The following is a 25,776-nucleotide window of genomic DNA, read 5'->3' as shown; positions in this document are numbered from 1 at the left end:
ATGAGGCACGTTACAAACAGGCGCGGAACAGGCAGAACTCAACCTTCCGGATGAAGAAGCGCCAGCAGGAAGAACGAGATCGCGAAGCGATGGAAGAGCTGTACCGCGCTAAGGACACACGAAAGTTCTACGAGAAGCTGAACCGCTCGCGCAGAGGCTTTGTGCCACAAGCCGACATGTGCCGAGATAATCACGGGAATATTCTCACGAGCGAGCGTGAGGTGGTCGAGAGGTGGCGGCAGCATTACGATGAGCACCTCAATGGCGACGTTGCAAGTACCGAAGGTGGCGTGGTAACAAATCTAGGAGTATGTGCACAGGACGAAAGACTTCCGGCCCCTGACCTTCAAGAGATTGAGGAGGAGGTTGGCCGGTTGAAAAACAACAAAGCCGCTGGAGCAGATCAACTACCAAGCGAGTTTCTAAAATACGGTGGAGAAGCACTGGTGAGAGCACTACACTGGGTCATTACCAAGATTTGGGAGGAGGAAGTATTACCGGAGGAATGGATGGAAGGTATCGTTTGTCCCATCTACAAAAAGGGCGACAAGTTGGATTGCGGGAACTACCGCTCGATCACACTACTGAGCGCTGCCTACAAGATACTCTCTCAAATTTTATGCCGCCGTCTATCACCGATTGCAAGAGAGTTCGTGGGGCAATATCAGGCTGGATTCATGGGTGAACGCGCTACAACGGACCAGATGTTCGCCATCCGCCAGGTGTTGCAGAAATGCCGCGAATACAACGTGCCCACACATCACTTGTTCATCGATTTCAAATCGGCGTATGATACAATCGATCGAGAACAGCTATGGCAGATTATGCACGAATACGGATTCCCGGATAAACTGATACGGTTGATCAAGGCGACGATGGATCGAGTGATGTGCGTAGTTCGAGTATCAGGGACACTCTCGAGTCCCTTCGAATCTCGCTGAGGGTTACGGCAAGGTGATGGTCTTTCGTGCTTGCTGTTCAACATTGCTTTGGAGGGTGTAATTAGAAGAGCGGGGATAAACACGAGTGGGACGATTTTCACGAAGTCCGTTCAGCTGCTTGGTTTCGCCGATGATATTGATATTATTGCTCGTAAATTTGAGACGATGGTGTCGAAATTCCAGGTTGTCACCGCTGCCAGTCTGAGCATTGCAGCAAAGCATGCCATGGAAACAGTGAAGTACCTCTTAAACCCTCACTGAAATCCGTCGGCTTTATTGCTGTAGCTGCTGCTGCCATGGCGACGCGGTTAGGGTGAGCATGTTGCTCAGCTGCTGCTGTTGGGGGGAGAAAACTCGACCCACTGATGTACCGCTCCAGCGGAGGAAGGGGAGAAGCCTCGACCCGATTGCTGCTGCTCTCCATCCGATGATGCGTCCGTCACGTCGTCCGATACTGGAATGGATCCGAACCCGATAGGCAGGCTCTTTTATATTCCATGATTAGGAATTCAACCCGTTGCTACGGCACTCACACACGCTAAAAGTTAGCTAGCTGATGCTTAGTAGGCTGTGGCTTGTTTCTCGCAGTGATTTTGGGTGCTCGTCGGCCGATGTGTGATGTGTCTTCATTTTTTTTCTCTTTTCCGCGTGCTACTTCTGCGCGCCTCATCCCCGCGAGCTTGCTTTAAGCTTGCCGCGAGCTTGCTTGCTGCGCATATGTTTTAAGCATTTCTGAAGTTTTTTTTTTAAGTATTGAGCTCAAACTGAATAAGAAATGAATGTTTTTTTTTGTTTGGATAATTTGAAGAATTATCAATTTTGCAGTAAAACTTAAGTTTATTTTATTTATTATCTTCTCGCTGTTCTCTACAGATGGCGGAAACGTACATCCGACTAAAGAGTGAAGCAAGGCGAATCGGATTAGTCATTAATGTGTCGAAGACAAAGTACATGATGGCAAAGGGCTCCAGGGAGGAATCACCGCGCCCGCCACCCCGAATTCATATCGACGGTGATGAAATCGAGGCGGTTGAAGAATTCGTGTACTTGGGCTCACTGGTGACCGACGACAACGACACCAGCAGAGAAATTCAGAGGCGCATTGTGGCAGGAAATCGTGCCTACTTTGGACTCCGCAGAACTCTACGATCGAATAAAGTTCGCCGTAACACGAAGTTAACCATCTACAAAACGTTGATTAGACCGGTCGTCCTCTATGGGCACGAAACATGGACCCTACGTGCAGAGGACCAACGCGCCCTTGGAGTTTTCGAACGGAAGGTGTTGCGTACCATCTACGGCGGAGTGCAGATGGAAGACGGGACGTGGAGAAGGCGAATGAACCACGAGCTGCATCAGCTGCTGGGAGAACCAACCATCGTCCATACCGCGAAAATCGGGAGGCTACGGTGGGCGGGTCACGTCATCAGGATGTCGGATAGCAACCCGACTAAAATGGTTCTCGATTGTCATCCGACCGGTACAAGAAGACGTGGAGCGCAGCGAGCTAGGTGGGTCGACCAAGTAGAGGACGATCTGCGGACCCTACGCAGAGTTCGGAACTGGAGACAAACAGCCATGGACCGAGTGGAATGGAGGCGGCTACTATGTACAGCAGAGGTCACCCCGGCCTTAGCCTGACCGGTAAGGTTAGTAAGCAAAATAATATAATCGGAACAGGCAAAAATTTCACTTTTCAAAAAATGGTAAAAAAGCTGAAACTTTTTAAAAAGTGAATAAAAATTTTTTTACTGGAAGTTGATCAACTTGTTGTGCATCTATGGTCAAAATTTGGGAAACATCGGGCCATTCTACAAGTTAGAAAAATTCTAGAAAAAATCAAAATTATCCGATAGCCAACTTTGATCTCCGGATTCAATGAACCGAATGCAATGAAATTTTGAGCATTTATGACTCATATAATTAAAAAGTTTGACTAAACTTGAAATAATTGATTAGAAAAAAAAGTAACAGTGATTTCATTTATTTTATGAGTTTTTAGTAAATTGGTCTAATTTTAATATATTTTCCATTACTTTTTCAATTTCTTGTCGATTATTTAGTTACTTCCTGTCAAAACGTATTCATATGAAAGTCAATTAGAGGGAATTTAAATAAACTACAGGGGATAGACAAAATGATCGGGACAGGAAAAATTTTCACTTTTCAAAAAATGTTCAACTAGCTGTAACTTTTCGAAACGTGCATTAAATATTCTCAAATTTTCACTGTAAGTTGATCAACTAGTTGTGTATCAGTGGACAAAATTTGGAAAAGATCGGGCTATTCTGCACGAAGTTATAAAGATTCTAAGAAAAAGGTATAATTATCCGATAGCCAACTTTGGGCTGTTATATCTTCGGATTCAATGAACCGAATGCAATGAAATTTTGACTATTCAAGACTTATATAATGAACTTTGAAAAACTTTTGATACAACTTAAAATTCTTTATACGAAAGAAAATTATTACGATTAGTTTATTTTCTTAATAAAACACAAAATTTTCTAAAACTTCAACATCGTTTCAAAATTCAAGATGCTAATCAAAGTTTATTTTAATTGCCTCTAATTGTCTTTAATATAGATATGTTTTGAAGGAAAGTAACAACATAGCCTTCAATCATTATAAAAAGTATTGGGATGAATATTAAAAATAGACCAGTTTACTAAAAAATCATAAAATAAATAAAATCGCTATAACTTTTTCTCTTGTTAATAATTTAAAGTTGTGTCAAACGTTTTTCAGAGCTCATTATATAAGTCTTAAATGGTCAAAATTTCATTGCATTCGGTTCATTGAATCCGGAGATATAACAGCTCAAAGTTGGCTATCGGATAATTATACCTATTTCTAGAATCTTTTTCAATTTCGTGCAGAATAGCCCGATCTTTTCCAAATTTTGTCCACTGATGCACAACTAGTTGATGAACTTACAGTGAAAATTTGAGAATATTTGATGCACTTTTCCTAAAGTTACAGCTAGTTGAACATTTTTGGAAAAGTGAAAATTTTGCCTGTCCCGATCATTTTGTCTATCCCCTGTATTATTACCATCTCGAATTTTGAAGCGATGTTGAAAATTTCGATAATATGGTGTAATATCAGAAAAATAATATAAACGCTATAATTTTCTTCCGTGTTAACAATTTTAGGTTATGAAAGCTTATTATATAAGTCAATAATGCTAAAAATTTCATTGCATTTGGTTCATTGAATCCGGAGATATAACAGTTCAAAGTTGGCTATCGGATAATTATGACTTTTTCTAGAATTTTTATAACTTCATGTAGAATATCCCGATTGTTCACAAATTTTGACCATTGATACACAACTAATTGATCAACTTCCAGTAAAAATTTTAGATTTTTTGATGCAGTTTTCAAAAAGTTACAGCTCTTACACCATTTTTTGAAAAGTGAAAATTTTGCCTGTCCCGATCATTTTGTCTATCCCCTGTAGAAATCCAGAAATTTAGAACGTGGGCAGGATATGAAACGCGAAACCAGTAGGCGGAACCGAACAAGGCGATAAAACTAACTACTGGTACTATTGTTGATTATGGGTTATTTTAAATGAGATGTAATGTAGTGCAAATAAATGTATGTAATAAACATATGAGTTTTTTTTTCATGATTTCATGGCCTGGGACCAAAAGGGAAATCCGTTTCAATTTTTTTCAGAAAATTTAGAAAATTTGACCTAACATATGAAAACATCTGAGAGGTGTGTCTTTAAGTTTTGGATATCTGTTTTTTTTTTGAAAATAGAAAGTCATATTTTCAAATGTTAGCTACTCAAAAAGTGTATTGTATTTTAAATCTTCATAAAACTATGTATCGTATTGCATTTTTGAGTGATCCTGATGTTGTTTTTATCCATTGTTTTGCAATGGATGATTATTCAAACTATGGATTACTGCACGAATTTATACTGGCCTGCTAACTCTCACCCGAAATTTGACGTTTGAGTGGTGTCGGCATATTAATCTGGTCCCATTGTGTCCTATTGAAAATGGTTTGGATCGGTCCAGCCGCTCCAGAGTTATGGCCATTTAGATGTTCCGGACCCGGTACCCCAGGAAGGAGCCAGATATGAAAATGTTACAAACCTATGCATGCGACAATCAAATCACGGCATTTTCGATAATCTGATGAACGGTAAGCAGCAAAATAGTTTAAGACCATATCTGAACCGGTAATGTTCCGGAACCGATTCCGGGTGTCCCGCCGGAAATGGATAAATATAAAAGTAAACAAAACTCATGCATACAACACAACAAATAGGGACTTTTTCGATAACTAGTTGAACAGAGAGCAGTAAAATAGTTTCAGACCATATCTGGACCGGTGGTATTCCGGAACCGGTTCCCGGTGTCCCACCGGAAGTGGGCAATTGAAAAAGTGAACCAAACCCATGCATGCGACACATCAAATATCGGCTTTTTCGATAACCAGATGAACGGTAAGCAGGAAAATAGTTTCAGACCATATCTGAACCTGTAGTGTTCCGGAACCGGTTCCGGGTGTCCCGCCGAAAGTGGCCAATTGAAAAACTGAATCAAAACCATGCATGCGACACATCAACTATCGATGTTTTAGATAACCAGATAAACCAAACGGTGAGCGAGAAAATTGTCTCTGATCACACCTTAGATTACCGGCAGTGCAGTGTTGCAGAACCAGGATTGGATGCTTCGCCGAAATAGCAAAGGTGAACAAAATCGATGCACGCGATAAATATTGTTAAAGACCAATATCTTGCCAACACTAATGTGATCTCGTCAAATCACACACAGATTCCCAAGGCGTAATTTTACAATAGGATGGATAACTTTGTTTGGGAAAATTTAAATTTAAACGCATCAAACCCCTTTTACGTCTTACATTACCACGCACGATGTTGATGCAACTGGTTGAACCCTCACGCTCGATAATATGGTTGAAATTTGAATGGGTTTTTATCATGGAAAATTTCACTTGCTTGCACTTTTTTGTCAAATTTTACATTAATCTTATATCCAGTGATAATATAATATAGGCTAAAGTGTGCAGAAAAAACTTTGTCGAATTGTCTTGGTATTGATCGGTATCCAGTGCTAGTGAAGGTGGTCAAGCAGTCAACTGAGAAGTTTGATATTTTTCAGCTCTGCTTATTCGTTTAACATAACATGGAAATATAAGTCATCAATACGTTTCCAAATTCGAATATGTATAGCTTTGATAAAATTCTTAATTTACTGAATAAAGCTGGCACAAATTTTGATTGTCTTATATGTCATCCACCCCCCCTCCACCCTTCGGAAAATGTTAGTGTTTGAGGAAGGGCACAAACAAATAAATCAAGAAATATTTAAGTTTTAAGGTGAAATTAAAGTCTTTTCGAAAATTTCTTAACAAACGCGATGAGTTAAGCGATTTTGCAGAATTGGGTATTTTTTTATCAAATACATTTATTATTTATGTAAAAAAAGCCACCCCCTCCCTCCCCCCTTTGACAAGTCAACGAGCACTGTGACAAAAGAAGAAAATAAGATTATTCACATTTTCTCAGGATTCGGAAACACTTCGGCTTACATTGACGCAAAGATCATGAGCACATATTCGACGAGAAAGACACTATCACCACTAGGTGGATTAATCTGGGTTTTTATTGATGGTATTCCTTAATATGTTATTATCAATTTTTCGAAATTTATTTGATAATAATGTTTGTAGCGAATCTGCATCATGAACAACACAAAATACATTTTCAAAATATTTCGCCGATTCCAATACTTCCCCTTATTGCCTAGACTCCGAGATGATAGACGATAGAGCATCTTGTAAGGGTAAGAACGCATACATGAATGCCTAATGCTATTTTCTTGCGTTCATAGGTATGTGCCATCCCACTGGCTTCATTACTACCAGCTCAAGCTAGACAGACTACGACGACGGTGGTAAAATTACACCCCACTTGGTGTTTCCGTAAGTAGTGGAGTTGTAGGTAAACGCACCTTCTGCATGCTTTTTCTCCGCGTGTGCAGTGCGTGCATTGATTTTTTGTTCATCCTTACCTATACTACCTGGTTTATGTTGTACAAGCATAGGTTTTTGCTTCACTTGCCGTGCTTTTCTTTTCTCGACGAGTGCACCCCTCCATAGCATCAAAGCCATAGCCGATTAGCTGTCAGAAGACATGCCTATTCATTATGTTCTGTGTAATTTTGGATTACATTGTTCCCTGTAGGTTTACCTTTCAAAACTTTAGAAGAAACTTTGAATGCTTTGGACGTTGCACTGTGTACTTTGGACGGTGTAGCGCAGAGCATTCAGTGTAGCGGGATTCGCGCCAAAGTGTTCCTCAAGAGAGCGAAAAGTTCAAAGTCCAGTCAATATAAATATGCAACAAACAACAACCCGCTTCGAAGGCAGATTGGTGAACCGGTTGGAGTCAGTTTTATTAACTGGTGCTGATTGGACGAACGCGAGCCATGCCTTTCATTGTAATCGATGGCGGTTAAAAGTTGAATACTGGAAACAATAAAAAAGCAACGGTGAAATGTGAACCAATTTGGATTGATTCTATTAAGTAAATTAAAGGTCATCTCAAATAATGTCATGGATGTTATTTTGCAGCTGCTTACATTTTTGTATGATTTTGTTTTAATGTTCTTATGGATGATTCTCGCTGACTCCTGATCGTCATTTACATAAAATCTGGGTCTCAAAATTGTCTTGCTTATTCGCGAAAACATGACAATAAGCATTGAAAACCACTTTGGTTAGGTAATATTGATGGGCACCTCGTTTTCCAAGGAGCTGACAAGGTGAAATATGTGTTCATCAAATCGCACCTAATTTGTCGCGTAATATCCTAAAATTTCATGTTGTAACACGTATAAAACTTCACATTTCTATGAATTTGGTCGCCATTATGACTTTTATTATAAAATCGTGATGTTTATTTAAGGATGATTTCAAATGTGAACAAAGCGGAAAGTTTAAACATTTTAAAACGTTTAAATATTTAAGTGATTGTTTGTAACATACATACATTTTGCTCGCCCATGCTCGCATGCTCATTAGGCCATCCCTTTTAAAAGTTCAATATTGAAAAACGATCGTTTTAGCTAAAAACCTTCGTGGTAAAAAGTCAGTATCTTAAACGAGGCCTAAAGTTCTCAAAAATTGTATGGGATCACAAAAACATGAAATTTTCCCGACGAATTCTACTAAGAATTGCGATATCTCTTTAAGTTTAAGGGCTCTTTAGGGTCCTAAAATCATCGATTTTATTAGAATAAGGTAATTATTTTGTCCGTCGAAAAAAATTTCATGTTTTTTTTGTGATCCCATACGTTTTTTGAGAACCTTAGGCCCCATGGGAGCCTTTAGATAAGGACTTCAAATTTTGGCCTGATTATTTATTTTAGCTTAAATGATCGTTTTGGGGCTGTCCATAAACCACGTGGTCATTTTTTTGGGACTTCTCAACCCCCCCCGCGTGGTCATTAGTCCATACAATTTTTTTTTTTTCGTCAATACAAAATGGTCATTGGCCGAGTAGTGTGAGTAGTGTGCGGTAGTTCGGCAGCAGCAAAGTTTCGCGCGCTCGCTTTGCTAGATTTTTGCGAGAGTGAGTTTTTGGAGGCAAAGTGTACAGGCCGCGTTTTCATTCGGTCGTCGTCGTCATCTATTTGACTGCTCATCTTCGTACGGGGTGATTTAGTGAGTTTTTGGAGGCAAAGTTTACAGGCCGCGTTTTCATTCGGTCGTCGTCGTCGTCTATTTGACTGCTCATCTTCGTACGGGGCGATTTAGTGAGTTTTTGGAGGCAAAGTTTACAGGCCGCGTTTTCATTCGGTCGTCGTCGTCGTCTATTTGACTGCTCATCTTCGTACGGGGCGATTTATGATACGATAAATGCAACAAACAACATTTTTTGCGATTTTAGTCAACAGACATTGAAATGTTCGTCACGTCAAGTGTCGGCCCAAGTTCCAAAGCCACGTTGGTTCAAATCACTTTATTTTCTCTTTCGTTAATTTTCGCACTTCGAAAACTATCTGAATGGTTTTAGTCCAAATGAAAATAAGTGGTTTGATATTGATAGGGTTGCATGAATCACTCCACTTACCAAAGTGAACTCATATCATGCGCCCTTTCCCCTCCCCACTAACAAAAAGTCCTTCCCATGACAGACGTGGAGACGCAGAGGTGATCTCGGTCTTTAGTAAGCAACGCACGTCATAATAACATTCCTTTCCTTCCTCGATGACCGTAAGGACGTGGCCGGCGCCGTTATTGACCTAATAAAGTTTGGAATTCTCGAAGATGCACATTGAGGACGGTAAGCTACTCCCAAGCTCCGTCTGTTGGTTCCTTGTGCAACTTCGATTGTTCTGGTCAATCACGGAGTAGCAACTACGAATAGTACGGTCATCTATGCTCATGCTCATGCTCAATACAAAATGGTCATTGGCCGAACCCCCCCTCATGACCACGTGGTTTATGGACAGCCCCTTTGCAATATTGAACTTTCAACAATTCCAACTTTTGCAATTCAACGTATCCCGATATCGCACGATAAGATGCGCGCCATCAACAGCCAAGTCTAGGGTATCACTTTTGAAAGGTTCTGATTTTTGTCTCTGTGTTACTGCAGTCATAATTCAAACGTCAACGGCTATTTTGGAGTTGCGGCAAAGGCCGGCGCATTTTGCTCCAAGAGTACTCGCGATTTTGGACCTTAAAATACGCGTTTTCACACTTAAAACGGCACTTTTTTCGCGCAAACCATAAATTTCGCGAGTAAGTAAAGAGATTTTCATATCAAGTTTTGCAACTTTGTCCCATTTTGACCTCGCATTCTTACAACAAATAGCTAAAATCGTTTTTCAATTTAAATATTTTATTAGTTTGTTTAATTTTAAGTTTCATCGATTGAGAAGATAGAAAATTGAAAATGCTATCGATTAATGTAAACATGTCTTATGAAAAATTTTACTATCCGGGAGATATTGAGGTGGGTCGTTTTATCCCGGTGGCACGCATTGGGGGAAGTGGGTCCGCAAATTTCCAAATTTTTGAATTTTTCACTTTGGACCCCCCTTGGGAGAAGAGGGTTCGCAAATTCTCAATTTTTTTTTTAAATTTCCCTTTGGTCCCCCATTGGGGGAAGAAGGTCCGCAAATTTCCGATTTTTTGAATTTTTTCCTTTGGTCCCCCCTTGGGGGAAGAAGGTCCGCAAATTTTCAATTTTTCTTCGAATTTTTCCCTTTGGTCCCCCCTTGGGGGAAGTGGGTCCGCAAATTTCCAAATTTTTGAATTTTTCACTTTGGTCCCCCCTTGGGAGAAGAGGGTTCGCAAATTTTCAATTTTTTTTTTAATTTCCCTTTGGTCCCCCATTGGGGGAAGAAGGTTCGCAAATTTCCGATTTTTTGAATTTTTTCCTTTGGTCCCCCCTTGGGGGAAGAAGGTCCGCAAATTTTCAATTTTTCTTCGAATTTTTCCCTTTGGTCCCCCCTTGGGGGAAGTGGGTCCGCAAATTTCCAAATTTTTGAATTTTTCACTTTGGTCCCCCCTTGGGAGAAGAGGGTTCGCAAATTTTCATTTTTTTTTTTAATTTCCCTTTGGTCCCCCATTGGGGGAAGAATGTCCGCAAATTTCCGATTTTTTGAATTTTTTCCTTTGGTCCCCCCTTGGGGGAAGAAGGTCCGCAAATTTTCAATTTTTCTTCGAATTTTTCCCTTTGGTCCCCCCTTGGGGGAAGTGGGTCCGCAAATTTCCAAATTTTTGAATTTTTTACTTTGGTCCCCCCTTGGGAGAAGAGGGTTCGCAAATTTCCGATTTTTTGAATTTTTTCCTTTGGTCCCCCCTTGGGGGAAGAAGGTCCGCAAATTTTCAATTTTTCTTCGAATTTTTCCCTTTGGTCCCCCCTTGGGGGAAGTGGGTCCGCAAATTTCCAAATTTTTGAATTTTTTACTTTGGTCCCCCCTTGGGAGAAGAGGGTTCGCAAATTTTCATTTTTTTTTAATTTCCCTTTGGTCCCCCATTGGGGGAAGAAGGTCCGCAAATTTCCGATTTTTTGAATTTTTTCCTTTGGTCCCCCCTTGGGGGAAGAAGGTCCGCAAATTTTCAATTTTTCTTCGAATTTTTCCCTTTGGTCCCTTTTACTTGGGGGAAGTGGGTCCGCAAATTTCCAAATTTTTGAATTTTTCACTTTGGTCCCCCCTTGGAAGAAGAGGGTTCGCAAATTTTCAATTTTTTTTTTTAATTTCCCTTTGGTCCCCCATTGGGGGAAGAAGGTCCGCAAATTTCCAAATTTTTGAATTTTTCACTTTGGTCCCCCCTTGGGGGAAGAAGGTCCGCAAATTTTCAATTTTTCTTCGAATTTTTCCCTTTGGTCCCTTTTACTTGGGGGAAGTGGGTCCGCAAATTTCCAAATTTTTGAATTTTTCACTTTGGTCCCCCCTTGGAAGAAGAGGGTTCGCAAATTTTCAATTTTTTTTTTTAATTTCCCTTTGGTCCCCCATTGGGGGAAGAAGGTCCGCAAATTTCCGATTTTTTGAATTTTTTCCTTTGGTCCCCCCTTGGGGGAAGAAGGTCCGCAAATTTTCAATTTTTCTTCGAAATTTTCCCTTTGGTACCCCTTGGGGGAAGTGGGTCCGCAAATTTCCAAATTTTTGAATTTTTCACTTTGGTCCCCCCTTGGGGGAAGAAGGTCCGCAAATTTCCGATTTTTTGAATTTTTTCCTTTGGCCCCCTCTTGGGGGAAGAAGGTCCGCAAATTTCCGATTTTTTGAATTTTTCACTTTGGTCCCCCCTTGGGAGAAGAGGGTTCGCAAATTTTCATTTTTTTTTTAATTTCCCTTTGGTCCCCCATTGGGGGAAGAATGTCCGCAAATTTCCGATTTTTTGAATTTTTTCCTTTGGTCCCCCCTTGGGGGAAGAAGGTCCGCAAATTTTCAATTTTTCTTCGAATTTTTCGCTTTGGTCCCCCCTTGGGGGAAGTGGGTCCGCAAATTTCCAAATTATTGAATTTTTCACTTTGGTCCCCCCTTGGGGGAAGAGGGTTCGCAAATTTTCAAATTTTTTTTAAATTTCCCTTTGGTCCCCCATTGGGGGAAGAAGGTCCGCAAATTTCCGATTTTTTGAATTTTTTCCTTCGGTCCCCCCTTGGGGGAAGAAGGTCCGCAAATTTTCAATTTTTCTTCGAATTTTTCCCTTTGGGCCCCCTTGGGGGAAGTGGGTCCCCAAATTTCCAAATTTTTGAATTTTTCCCTTTGGTCCCCCATTGGGGGAAGAAGGTCCGCAAATTTTCAATTTTTCTTCGAATTTTTCCCTTTGGTCCCCCCTTGGGGGAAGTGGGTCCGCAAATTTCCAAATTTTTGAATTTTTCACTTTGGTCCCCCCTTGGGAGAAGAGGGTTCACAAATTTTAAATTTTTTTTTAATTTCCCTTTGGTCCCCCATTGGGGGAAGAAGGTCCGCAAATTTCCGATTTTTTGAATTTTTTCCTTTGGTCCCCCCTTGGGGGAAGAAGGTCCGCAAATTCTAAATTTTTCTTCGAATTTTTCCCTTTGGTCCCCCCTTGGGGGAAGTGGGTCCGCAAATTTCCAAATTTTTGATTTTTTCACTTTGGTCCCCCCTTGGGAGAAGAGGGTTCGCAAATTTTCAATTTTTTTTTAATTTCCCTTTGGCCCCCCATTGGGGGAAGAAGGTTCGCAAATTTCCGATTTTTTGAATTGTTTCCTTTGGTTCCCCCTTGGGGGAAGAAGGTCCGCAAATTTTCAATTTTTCTTCGAATTTTTCCCTTTGGTCCCCCCTTGGGGGAAGTGGGTCCGCAAATTTCCAAATTTTAGAATTTTTCACTTTGGTCCCCCCTTGGGAGAAGAGGGTTCACAAATTTTCATTTTTTTTTTAATTTCCCTTTGGTCCCCCATTGGGGGAAGAAGGTCCGCAAATTTCCGATTTTTTGAATTTTTTCCTTTGGTCCCCCCTTGGGGGAAGAAGGTCCGCAAATTTTCAATTTTTCTTCGAATTTTTCCCTTTGGTCCCCCCTTGGGGGAAGTGGGTCCGCAAATTTCCAAATTTTTGAATTTTTCACTTTGGTCCCCCCTTGGGGGAAGAAGGTCCGCAAATTTCCGATTTTTTGAATTTTTTCCTTTGGTCCCCCCTTGGGGGAAGAAGGTCCGCAAATTTTCAATTTTTCTTCGAATTTTTCCCTTTGGTCCCCCCTTGGGGGAAGTGGGTCCGCAAATTTCCAAATTTTTGAATTTTTCACTTTGGTCCCCCCTTGGGGGAAGAAGGTCCGCAAATTTCCGATTTTTTGAATTTTTTCCTTTGGCCCCCTCTTGGGGGAAGAAGGTCCGCAAATTTCCGATTTTTTGAATTTTTCACTTTGGTCCCCCCTTGGGAGAAGAGGGTTCGCAAATTTTCATTTTTTTTTTAATTTCCCTTTGGTCCCCCATTGGGGGAAGAATGTCCGCAAATTTCCGATTTTTTGAATTTTTTCCTTTGGTCCCCCCTTGGGGGAAGAAGGTCCGCAAATTTTCAATTTTTCTTCGAATTTTTCGCTTTGGTCCCCCCTTGGGGGAAGTGGGTCCGCAAATTTCCAAATTATTGAATTTTTCACTTTGGTCCCCCCTTGGGGGAAGAGGGTTCGCAAATTTTCAAATTTTTTTTAAATTTCCCTTTGGTCCCCCATTGGGGGAAGAAGGTCCGCAAATTTCCGATTTTTTGAATTTTTTCCTTCGGTCCCCCCTTGGGGGAAGAAGGTCCGCAAATTTTCAATTTTTCTTCGAATTTTTCCCTTTGGGCCCCCTTGGGGGAAGTGGGTCCCCAAATTTCCAAATTTTTGAATTTTTCCCTTTGGTCCCCCATTGGGGGAAGAAGGTCCGCAAATTTCCGATTTTTTGAATTTTTTCCTTTGGTCCCCCCTTGGGGGAAGAAGGTCCGCAAATTTTCAATTTTTTTTCGAATTTTTCCCTTTGGTCCCCCCTTGGGGGAAGTGGGTCCGCAAATTTCCAAATTTTTGAATTTTTCACTTTGGTCCCCCCTTGGGAGAAGAGGGTTCGCAAATTTTCAATTTTTTTTTTAATTTCCCTTTTGTCCCCCATTGGGGGAAGAAGGTTCGCAAATTTCCGATTTTTTGAATTTTTTCCTTTGGTCCCCCCTTGGGGGAAGAAGGTCCGCAAATTTTCAATTTTTCTTCGAATTTTTCCCTTTGGTCCCCCCTTGGGGGAAGTGGGTCCGCAAATTTCCAAATTTTTGAATTTTTCACTTTGGTCCCCCCTTGGGAGAAGAGGGTTCGCAAATTTTCATTTTTTTTTAAATTTCCCTTTGGTCCCCCATTGGGGGAAGAATGTCCGCAAATTTCAGATTTTTTGAATTTTTTCCTTTGGTCCCCCCTTGGGGGAAGAAGGTTCGCAAATTTTCAATTTTTCTTCGAATTTTTCCCTTTGGTCCCCCCTTGGGGGAAGTGGGTCCGCAAATTTTCTAAATTTTTGAATTTTTCACTTTGGTCCCCCCTTGGGAGAAGAGGGTTCACAAATTTTCAATTTTTTTTTTAATTTCCCTTTGGTCCCCCATTGGGGGAAGAAGGTCCGCAAATTTCCGATTTTTTGAATTTTTTCCTTTGGTCCCCCCTTGGGGGAAGAAGGTCCGCAAATTTTCAATTTTTCTTCGAATTTTTCCCTTTGGTCCCCCCTTGGGGGAAGTGGGTCCGCAAATTTCCAAATTTTTGAATTTTTCACTTTGGTTCCCCCTTGGGAGAAGAGGGTTCGCAAATTTTCAATTTTTTTTTAAATTTCCCTTTGGTCCCCCATTGGGGGAAGAATGTCCGCAAATTTCCGATTTTTTGAATTTTTTCCTTTGGTCCCCCCTTGGGGGAAGAAGGTCCGCAAATTTTCAATTTTTCTTCGAATTTTTCCCTTTGGTCCCCCCTTGGGGGAAGTGGGTCCGCAAATTTCCAAATTTTTGAATTTTTCACTTTGGTTCCCCCTTGGGAGAAGAGGGTTCGCAAATTTTCAATTTTTTTTTAAATTTCCCTTTGGTCCCCCATTGGGGGAAGAATGTCCGCAAATTTCCGATTTTTTGAATTTTTTCCTTTGGTCCCCCCTTGGGGGAAGAAGGTCCGCAAATTTTCAATTTTTCTTCGAATTTTTCCCTTTGGTCCCCCCTTGGGGGAAGTGGGTCCGCAAATTTCCAAATTTTTGAATTTTTCCCTTTGGTCCCCCATTGGGGGAAGAAGGTCCGCAAATTTTCAATTTTTCTTCGAATTTTTCCCTTTGGTCCCCCCTTGGGGGAAGTGGGTCCGCAAATTTCCAAATTTTTGAATTTTTCACTTTGGTCCCCCCTTGGGAGAAGAGGGTTCGCAAATTTTCAATTTTTTTTTAAATTTCCCTTTGGTCCCCCATTGGGGGAAGAAGGTCCGCAAATTTCCGATTTTTTGAATTTTTTCCTTTGGTCCCCCCTTGGGGGAAGAAGGTCCGCAAATTTTCAATTTTTCTTCGAATTTTTCCCTTTGGTCCCCCCTAGGGGGAAATGGGTCCGCAAATTTCCAAATTTTTGAATTTTTCACTCTGGTCCCCCCTTGGGGGAAGAAGGTCCGCAAATTTCCGATTTTTTGAATTTTTTCCTTTGGTCCCCCCTTGGGGGAAGAAGGTCCGCAAATTTTAAATTTTTCTTCGAATTTTTCCCTTTGGTGGTCCCCCTTGGGGAAAGTGGGTCCGCAAATTTCCAAATTTTTGAATTTTTCACTTTGGTCCCCCCTTGGGAGAAGAGGGTTCACAAATTTTAAATTTTTTTTTAATTTCCCTTTGGTCCCCCATTGGGGGAAGAAGGTCCGCAAATTTCCGATTTTTTGAATTTTTTCCTTTGGTCCCCCCTTGGGGGAAGAAGGTCCGCAAATTCTAAATTTTTCTTCGAATTTTTCCCTTTGGTCCCCCCTTGGGGGAAGTGGGTCCGCAAATTTCCAAATTTTTGATTTTTTCACTTTGGTCCCCCCTTGGGAGAAGAGGGTTCGCAAATTTTCAATTTTTTTTTAATTTCCCTTTGGCCCCCCATTGGGGGAAGAAGGTTCGCAAATTTCCGATTTTTTGAATTGTTTCCTTTGGTTCCCCCTTGGGGGAAGAAGGTCCGCAAATTTTCAATTTTTCTTCGAATTTTTCCCTTTGGTCCCCCCTTGGGGGAAGTGGGTCCGCAAATTTCCAAATTTTAGAATTTTTCACTTTGGTCCCCCCTTGGGAGAAGAGGGTTCACAAATTTTCATTTTTTTTTTTAATTTCCCTTTGGTCCCCCATTGGGGGAAGAAGGTCCGCAAATTTCCGATTTTTTGAATTTTTTCCTTTGGTCCCCCCTTGGGGGAAGAAGGTCCGCAAATTTTCAATTTTTCTTCGAATTTTTCCCTTTGGTCCCCCCTTGGGGGAAGTGGGTCCGCAAATTTCCAAATTTTTGAATTTTTCACTTTGGTCCCCCCTTGGGGGAAGAAGGTCCGCAAATTTCCGATTTTTTGAATTTTTTCCTTTGGTCCCCCCTTGGGGGAAGAAGGTCCGCAAATTTTCAATTTTTCTTCGAATTTTTCCCTTTGGTCCCCCCTTGGGGGAAGTGGGTCCGCAAATTTCCAAATTTTTGAATTTTTCACTTTGGTCCCCCCTTGGGGGAAGAAGGTCCGCAAATTTTCAATTTTTCTTCGAATTTTTCCCTTTGGTCCCCCCTTGGGGGAAGTGGGTCCGCAAATTTCCAAATTTTTGAATTTTTCACTTCGGTTCCCCCTTGGGAGAAGAGGGTTTGCAAATTTTCAATTTTTTTTTAAATTTCCCTTTGGTCCCCCATTGGGGTCCGCAAATTTCCGATTTTTTGAATTTTTTCCTTTGGTCCCCCCTTGGGGGAAGAAGGTCCGCAAATTTTCAATTTTTCTTCGAATTTTTCCCTTTGGTCCCCCCCTTGGGGGAAGTGGGTCCGCAAATTTCCAAATTTTTGAATTTTTCACTTTGGTCCCCCCTTGGGAGAAGAGGGTTCGCAAATTTTCAATTTTTTTTTAAATTTCCCTTTGGTCCCCCATTGGGGTCCGCAAATTTCCGATTTTTTGAATTTTTTCCTTTGGTCCCCCCTTGGGGAAAGAAGGTCCGCAAATTTTCAATTTTTCTTCGAATTTTTCCCTTTGGTCCCCCCTTGGGGGAAGTGGGTCCGCAAATTTCCAAATTTTAGAATTTTTCACTTTGGTCCCCCCTTGGGAGAAGAGGGTTCGCAAATTTTCAATTTTTTTTTAAATTTCCCTTTGGTCCCCCATTGGGGGAAGAAGGTCCGCAAATTTCCGATTTTTTTAATTTTTTCCTTTGGTCCCCCCTTGGGGGAAAAAGGTCCGCATATTTTCAATTTTTCTTCGAATTTTTCCCTTTGGTCCCCCCTTGGGGGAAGTGGGTCCGCAAATTTCCAAATTTTAGAATTTTTCACTTTGGTCCCCCCTTGGGAGAAGAGGGTTCGCAAATTTTCAATTTTTTTTAAATTTCCCTTTGGTCCCCCATTGGGGGAAGAAGGTCCGCAAATTTCCGATTTTTTTAATTTTTTCCTTTGGCCCCCCTTGGGGGAAGAAGGTCCGCAAATTTTCAATTTTTCTTCGAATTTTTCCCTTTGGTCCCCCCTTGGGGGAAGTGGGTCCGCAAATTTCCAAATTTTTGAATTTTTCACTTTGGTCCCCCCTTGGGGGAAGAAGGTCCGCAAATTTCCGATTTTTTGAATTTTTTCCTTTGGTCCCCCCTTGGGGGAAGTGGGTCCGCAAATTTCCTAATTTTTGAATTTTTCACTTTGGTCCCCCCTTGGGAGAAGAGGGTTCGCAAATTTTCAATTTTTTTTTAAATTTCCCTTTGGTCCCCCATTGGGGGAAGAAGGTCCGCAAATTTCCGATTTTTTGAATTTTTTCCTTTGGTCCCCCCCTTGGGGGAAGAAGGTCCGCAAATTTTCAATTTTTCTTCGAATTTTTCCCTTTGGTCCCCCCTTGGGGGAAGTGGGTCCGCAAATTTCCAAATTTTTGAATTTTTCACTTTGGTCCCCCCTTGGGGGAAGAAGGTCCGCAAATTTCCGATTTTTTGAATTTTTTCCTTTGGTCCCCCCTTGGGGGAAGAAGGTCCGCAAATTTTCAATTTTTCTTCGAATTTTTCCCTTTGGTCCCCCCTTGGGGGAAGTGGGTCCGCAAATTTCCAAATTTTTGAATTTTTCACTTTGGTTCCCCCTTGGGAGAAGAGGGTTCGCAAATTTTCAATTTTTTTTTAAATTTCCCTTTGGTCCCCCATTGGGGTCCGCAAATTTCCGATTTTTTGAATTTTTTCCTTTGGTCCCCCCTTGGGGGAAGAAGGTCCGCAAATTTTCAATTTTTTTTCGAATTTTTCCCTTTGGTCCCCCCTTGGGGGAAGTGGGTCCGCAAATTTCCAAAATTTTGAATTTCTCACTTTGGTCCCCCCTTGGGAGAAGAGGGTTCGCAAATTTTCAATTTTTTTTTAAATTTCCCTTTGGTCCCCCATTGGGGGAAGAAGGTCCGCAAATTTCCGATTTTTTGAATTTTTTCCTTTGGTCCCCCCTTGGGGGAAGTGGGTCCGCAAATTTCCAAATTTTTGAATTTTTCACTTTGGTCCCCCCTTGGGGGAAGAAGGTCCGCAAATTTTCAATTTTTCTTCGAATTTTTCCCTTTGGTCCCCCCTTGGGGGAAGTGGGTCCGCAAATTTCCAAATTTTTGAATTTTTCACTTTGGTTCCCCCTTGGGAGAAGAGGGTTCGCAAATTTTCAATTTTTTTTTAAATTTCCCTTTGGTCCCCCATTGGGGTCCGCAAATTTCCGATTTTTTGAATTTTTTCCTTTGGTCCCCCCTTGGGGGAAGAAGGTCCGCAAATTTTCAATTTTTCTTCGAATTTTTCCCTTTGGTCCCCCCTTGGGGGAAGTGGGTCCGCAAATTTCCAAATTTTTGAATTTTTCACTTTGGTCCCCCCTTGGGAGAAGAGGGTTCGCAAATTTTCAATTTTTTTTTAAATTTCCCTTTGGTCCCCCATTGGGGTCCGCAAATTTCCGATTTTTTGAATTTTTTCCTTTGGTCCCCCCTTGGGGAAAGAAGGTCCGCAAATTTTCAATTTTTCTTCGAATTTTTCCCTTTGGTCCCCCCTTGGGGGAAGTGGGTCCGCAAATTTCCAAATTTTAGAATTTTTCACTTTGGTCCCCCCTTGGGAGAAGAGGGTTCGCAAATTTTCAATTTTTTTTTAAATTTCCCTTTGGTCCCCCATTGGGGGAAGAAGGTCCGCAAATTTCCGATTTTTTTAATTTTTTCCTTTGGTCCCCCCTTGGGGGAAAAAGGTCCGCATATTTTCAATTTTTCTTCGAATTTTTCCCTTTGGTCCCCCCTTGGGGGAAGTGGGTCCGCAAATTTCCAAATTTTTGAATTTTTCACTTTGGTCCCCCCTTGGGAGAAGAGGGTTCGCAAATTTTCAATTTTTTTTTAAATTTCCCTTTGGTCCCCCATTGGGGGAAGAAGGTCCGCAAATTTCCGATTTTTTGAATTTTTTCCTTTGGTCCCCCCTTGGGGGAAGAAGGTCCGCAAATTTTCAATTTTTCTTCGAATTTTTCCCTTTGGTCCCCCCTTGGGGGAAGTGGGTCCGCAAATTTCCAAATTTTAGAATTTTTCACTTTGGTCCCCCCTTGGGAGAAGAGGGTTCGCAAATTTTCAATTTTTTTTTAAATTTCCCTTTGGTCCCCCATTGGGGGAAGAAGGTCCGCAAATTTCCGATTTTTTTAAATTTTTTCTTTGGCCCCCCTTGGGGGAAGAAGGTCCGCAAATTTTCAATTTTTCTTCGAATTTTTCCCTTTGGTCCCCCCTTGGGGGAAGTGGGTCCGCAAATTTCCAAATTTTTGAATTTTTCACTTTGGTCCCCCCTTGGGGGAAGAAGGTCCGCAAATTTCCGATTTTTTGAATTTTTTCCTTTGGTCCCCCCTTGGGGGAAGAAGGTCCGCAAATTTTCAATTTTTCTTCGAATTTTTCCCTTTGGTCCCCCCTTGGGGGAAGTGGGTCCGCAAATTTCCAAATTTTTGAATTTTTCACTTTGGTCCCCCCTTGGGGGAAGAAGGTCCGCAAATTTCCGATTTTTTGAATTTTTTCCTTTGGTCCCCCCTTGGGGGAAGTGGGTCCGCAAATTTCCAAATTTTTGAATTTTTCACTTTGGTCCCCCCTTGGGAGAAGAGGGTTCGCAAATTTTCAATTTTTTTTTAAATCTCCCTTTGGTCCCCCATTGGGGGAAGAAGGTCCGCAAATTTCCGATTTTTTGAATTTTTTCCTTTGGTCCCCCCTTGGGGGAAGAAGGTCCGCAAATTTTCAATTTTTCTTCGAATTTTTCCCTTTGGTCCCCCCTTGGGGGAAGTGGGTCCGCAAATTTCCAAATTTTTGAATTTTTCACTTTGGTCCCCCCTTGGGGGAAGAAGGTCCGCAAATTTCCGATTTTTTGAATTTTTTCCTTTGGTCCCCCCTTGGGGGAAGTGGGTCCGCAAATTTCCTAATTTTTGAATTTTTCACTTTGGTCCCCCCTTGGGAGAAGAGGGTTCGCAAATTTTCAATTTTTTTTAAATTTCCCTTTGGTCCCCCATTGGGGGAAGAAGGTCCGCAAATTTCCGATTTTTTGAATTTTTTCCTTTGGTCCCCCCCTTGGGGGAAGAAGGTCCGCAAATTTTCAATTTTTCTTCGAATTTTTCCCTTTGGTCCCCCCTTGGGGGAAGTGGGTCCGCAAATTTCCAAATTTTTGAATTTTTCACTTTGGTCCCCCCTTGGGGGAAGAAGGTCCGCAAATTTCCGATTTTTTGAATTTTTTCCTTTGGTCCCCCCTTGGGGGAAGAAGGTCCGCAAATTTTCAATTTTTCTTCGAATTTTTCCCTTTGGTCCCCCCTTGGGGGAAGTGGGTCCGCAAATTTCCAAATTTTTGAATTTTTCACTTTGGTTCCCCCTTGGGAGAAGAGGGTTCGCAAATTTTCAATTTTTTTTTAAATTTCCCTTTGGTCCCCCATTGGGGTCCGCAAATTTCCGATTTTTTGAATTTTTTCCTTTGGTCCCCCCTTGGGGAAAGAAGGTCCGCAAATTTTCAATTTTTCTTCGAATTTTTCCCTTTGGTCCCCCCTTGGGGGAAGTGGGTCCGCAAATTTCCAAATTTTAGAATTTTTCACTTTGGTCCCCCCTTGGGAGAAGAGGGTTCGCAAATTTTCAATTTTTTTTTAAATTTCCCTTTGGTCCCCCCTTGGGAGAAGAGGGTTCGCATATTTTCAATTTTTCTTCGAATTTTTCCCTTTGGTCCCCCCTTGGGGGAAATGGGTCCGCAAATTTCCAAATTTTTGAATTTTTCACTTTGGTCCCCCCTTGGGAGAAGAGGGTTCGCAAATTTTCAATTTTTTTTTAAATTTTCCTTTGGTCCCCCATTGGGGGAAAAAGGTCCGCAAATTTCCGATTTTTTGAATTTTTTCCTTTGGTCCCCCCCTTGGGGGAAGAAGGTCCGCAAATTTTCAATTTTTCTTCGAATTTTTCCCTTTGGTCCCCCCTTGGGGGAAGTGGGTCCGCAAATTTCCAAATTTTTGAATTTTTCACTTTGGTCCCCCCTTGGGGGAAGAAGGTCCGCAAATTTCCGATTTTTTGAATTTTTTCCTTTGGTCCCCCCTTGGGGGAAGAAGGTCCGCAAATTTTCAATTTTTCTTCGAATTTTTCCCTTTGGTCCCCCCTTGGGGGAAGTGGGTCCGCAAATTTCCAAATTTTTGAATTTTTCACTTTGGTTCCCCCTTGGGAGAAGAGGGTTCGCAAATTTTCAATTTTTTTTTAAATTTCCCTTTGGTCCCCCATTGGGGTCCGCAAATTTCCGATTTTTTGAATTTTTTCCTTTGGTCCCCCCTTGGGGAAAGAAGGTCCGCAAATTTTCAATTTTTCTTCGAATTTTTCCCTTTGGTCCCCCCTTGGGGGAAGTGGGTCCGCAAATTTCCAAATTTTAGAATTTTTCACTTTGGTCCCCCCTTGGGAGAAGAGGGTTCGCAAATTTTCAATTTTTTTTTAAATTTCCCTTTGGTCCCCCCTTGGGAGAAGAGGGTTCGCATATTTTCAATTTTTCTTCGAATTTTTCCCTTTGGTCCCCCCTTGGGGGAAATGGGTCCGCAAATTTCCAAATTTTTGAATTTTTCACTTTGGTCCCCCCTTGGGAGAAGAGGGTTCGCAAATTTTCAATTTTTTTTTAAATTTTCCTTTGGTCCCCCATTGGGGGAAAAAGGTCCGCAAATTTCCGATTTTTTGAATTTTTTCTTTTGGTCCCCCCTTGGGGGAAGAAGGTCCGCAAATTTTCAATTTTTCTTCGAATTTTTCCCTTTGGTCCCCCCTTGGGGGAAGTGGGTCCGCAAATTTCCAAATTTTTGAATTTTTCACTTTGGTCCCCCCTTGGGGGAAGAAGGACCGCAAATTTCTGATTTTTTGAATTTTTTCTTTTGGTCCCCCCTTGGGGGAAGTGGGTCCGCAAATTACCGATTTTTTGAATTTTTTCCTTTGGTCCCCCCTTGGGGGAAGAAGGTCCGCAAATTTCCAAATTTTTGAATTTTTCACTTTGGTCCCCCCTTGGGAGAAGAGGGTTCGCAAATTTTCAATTTTTTTTTAAATTTCCCTTTGGTCCCCCATTGGGGGAAGAAGGTCCGCAAATTTCCGATTTTTTGAATTTTTTCCTTTGGTCCCCCCTTGGGGAAGTGGGTCCGCAAATTTCCAAATTTTGAATTTTTCACTTTGGTCCCCCCTTGGGAGAAGAGGGTTCGCAAATTTTCAATTTTTTTTAAATTTGCCTTTGGTCCCCCATTGGGGGAAGAAGGTCCGCAAATTTCCGATTTTTTGAATTTTTTCCTTTGGTCCCCCCTTGGGGGAAGTGGGTCCGCAAATTTCCAAATTTTTGAATTTTTCACTTTGGTCCCCCCTTGGGAGAAGAGGGTTCGCAAATTTTCATTTTTTTTTTTAAATTTCCCTTTGGTCCCCCATTGGGGGAAGAAGGTCCGCAAATTTCCGATTTTTTGAATTTTTTCCTTTGGTCCCCCCTTGGGGAAGAAGGTCCGCAAATTTCAATTTTTCTTCGAATTTTTCCCTTTGGTCCCCCTTGGGGGAAGTGGGTCCGCAAATTTCCAAATTTTTGAATTTTTCACTTTGGTCCCCCCTTGGGGAGAAGGTCCGCAAATTTCCGATTTTTTGAATTTTTTCCTTGGTCCCCCCTTGGGGGAAGTGGGTCCGCAAATTTCCAAATTTTTGAATTTTTCACTTTGGTCCCCCTTGGGAGAAGAGGGTTCGCAAATTTTCAATTTTTTTTAAATTTCCCTTTGGTCCCCATTGGGGGAAGAAGGTCCGCAAATTTCCGATTTTTTGAATTTTTTCCTTTGGTCCCCCCTTGGGGAAGAAGGTCCGCAAATTTTCAATTTTTCTTCGAATTTTTCCCTTATGGTCCCCCCTTGGGGGAAGTGGTCCGCAAATTTCCAAATTTTGAATTTTTCACTTTGGTCCCCCCTTGGGGGAAGAAGGTCCGCAAATTTCCGATTTTTTGAATTTTTTCCTTTGGTCCCCCCTTGGGGGAAGTGGGTCCGCCAATTTCCAAATTTTTGAATTTTTCACTTTGGTCCCCCCTTGGGAGAAGAGGGTTCGCAAATTTCCGATTTTTTGAATTTTTTCCTTTGGTCCCCCCTTGGGGGAAGTGGGTCCGCAAATTTCCATATTTTTGAATTTTTCACTTTGGTCCCCCCTTGGGAGAAGAGGTTCGCAAATTTTCAATTTTTTTTTAAATTTCCCTTTGGTCCCCATTGGGGGAAGAAGGTCCGCAAATTTCCGATTTTTTGAATTTTTTTCTTTGGTCCCCCCTTGGGGGAAGAAGGTCCGCAAATTTTCAATTTTTCTTCGAATTTTTCCCTTTGGTCCCCCCTTGGGGAAGTGGGTCCGCAAATTTCCAAATTTTTGAATTTTCACTTTGGTCCCCCCTTGGGGGAAGAAGGTCCGCAAATTTCCGATTTTTGAATTTTTTCCTTTGGTCCCCCCTTGGGGGAAGTGGGTCCGCAAATTTCCAAATTTTGAATTTTCACTTTGGTCCCCCCTTGGGAGAAGAGGGTTCGCAAATTTTAAATTTTTTTTAATTTCCCTTTGGTCCATCATTGGGGAAGAAGGTCCGCAAATTTCCGATTTTTTTAATTTTTTCCTTTGGTCCCCCCTTGGGGGAAGAAGGTCCGCAAATTTTCAATTTTTCTTCGAATTTTTCCCTTGGTCCCCCCTTGGGGGAAGAAGGTCCGCAAATTTTCAATTTTTCTTCGAATTTTTCCCTTTGGTCCCCCCTTGGGGAAGTGGGTCCGCAAAATTCCAAAATTTTTGAATTTTTCACTTTGGTCCCCCTTGGGAGAAGAGGGTTCGCAAATTTCAATTTTTTTTAAATTTCCCTTTGGTCCCCCATTGGGGGAAGAAGGTCCGCAAATTTCCGATTTTTTGAATTTTTTCCTTTGGTCCCCCCTTGGGGGAAGAAGGTCCGCAAATTTTCAATTTTTCTTCGAATTTTCCCTTTGGTCCCCCCTTGGGGAAGTGGGTCCGCAATTTCCAAATTTTTGAATTTTTCACTTTGGTCCCCCTTGGGGGAAGAAGGTCCGCAAATTTCCAATTTTTGAATTTTTTCCTTTGGTCCCCCCTTGGGGAAGAAGGTCCGCAAATTTTCATTTTTCTTCGAATTTTTCCCTTTGGTCCCCCTTGGGGGAAGTGGGTCCGCAAATTTCCAAATTTTGAATTTTTCACTTTGGTCCCCCCTTGCGAGAAGAGGGTTCACAAATTTTCAATTTTTTTAATTTCCCTTTGGTCCCCCATTGGGGAAGAAGGTCCGCAAATTTCCGATTTTTTGAATTTTTCCTTTGGTCCCCCCTTGGGGGAAGAAGGTCCGCAAATTTCAATTTTTCTTCGAATTTTTCCCTTTGGTCCCCCTTGGGGGAAGTGGGTCCGCAAATTTCCAAATTTTTGAATTTTTCACTTTGGTCCCCCCTTGGGGAAGAAAGTCCGCAAATTTCCGATTTTTTGAATTTTTTCCTTTGGTCCCCCTTGGGGAAGAAGGTCCGCATATTTCAATTTTCTTCGAATTTTCCCTTTGGTCCCCCCTTGGGGGAAATGGTCCGCAAATTTCCAAATTTTTGAATTTTTCACTTTGGTCCCCCTTGCGAGAAGAGGGTTCACAAATTTTCAATTTTTTTTTTAATTTCCCTTTGGTCCCCCATTGGGGGAAGAAGGTCCGCAAATTTCCGATTTTTGAATTTTTCCTTTGGTCCCCCCTTGGGGGAATAAGGTCCGCAAATTTTCAATTTTCTTCGAATTTTTCCCTTTGGTCCCCCCTTGGGGGAAGTGGGTCCGCAAATTTCCAAATTTTTGAATTTTTCACTTTGGTCCCCCCTTGGGAGAAGAGGGTTCGCAAATTTTCATTTTTTTTTAAATTTCCCTTTGGTCCCCCATTGGGGGAAGAAGGTCCGCAAATTTCCGATTTTTTGAATTTTTTCCTTTGGTCCCCCCTTGGGGGAAGAAGGTCCGCAAATTTTCAATTTATCTTCGAATTTTTCCCTTTGGTCCCCCCTTGGGGAAGTGGGTCCGCAAATTTCCAAATTTTTGAATTTTTCACTTTGGTCCCCCCTTGGGGGAAGAAAGTCCGCAAATTTCCGATTTTTTGAATTTTTTCCTTTGGTCCCCCCTTGGGGAAGAAGGTCCGCATATTTTCAATTTTTCTTCGAATTTTTCCCTTTGGTCCCCCCTTGGGGAAATGGGTCCGCAAATTTCCAAATTTTTGAATTTTTCACTTTGGTCCCCCCTTA

General features: G+C 41.7%; 1 protein-coding gene across 1 annotated transcript in view; it reads right to left on the bottom strand.

The window, feature by feature from the left end:
- The window catches only part of LOC109406883 (uncharacterized), a 106,201-nt gene that overhangs the window by 59,769 nt on the left and 20,656 nt on the right, over positions 1-25,776 (bottom strand). The window lies entirely within an intron of this gene.

This window comes from Aedes albopictus, chromosome 3, assembly GCF_035046485.1.
Source record: "Aedes albopictus strain Foshan chromosome 3, AalbF5, whole genome shotgun sequence".
NCBI lineage: Eukaryota > Metazoa > Arthropoda > Insecta > Diptera > Culicidae > Aedes > Aedes albopictus.
Note: the sequence above shows the minus strand (reverse complement) of the source record. Positions and strands in the feature narration are given on the sequence as shown.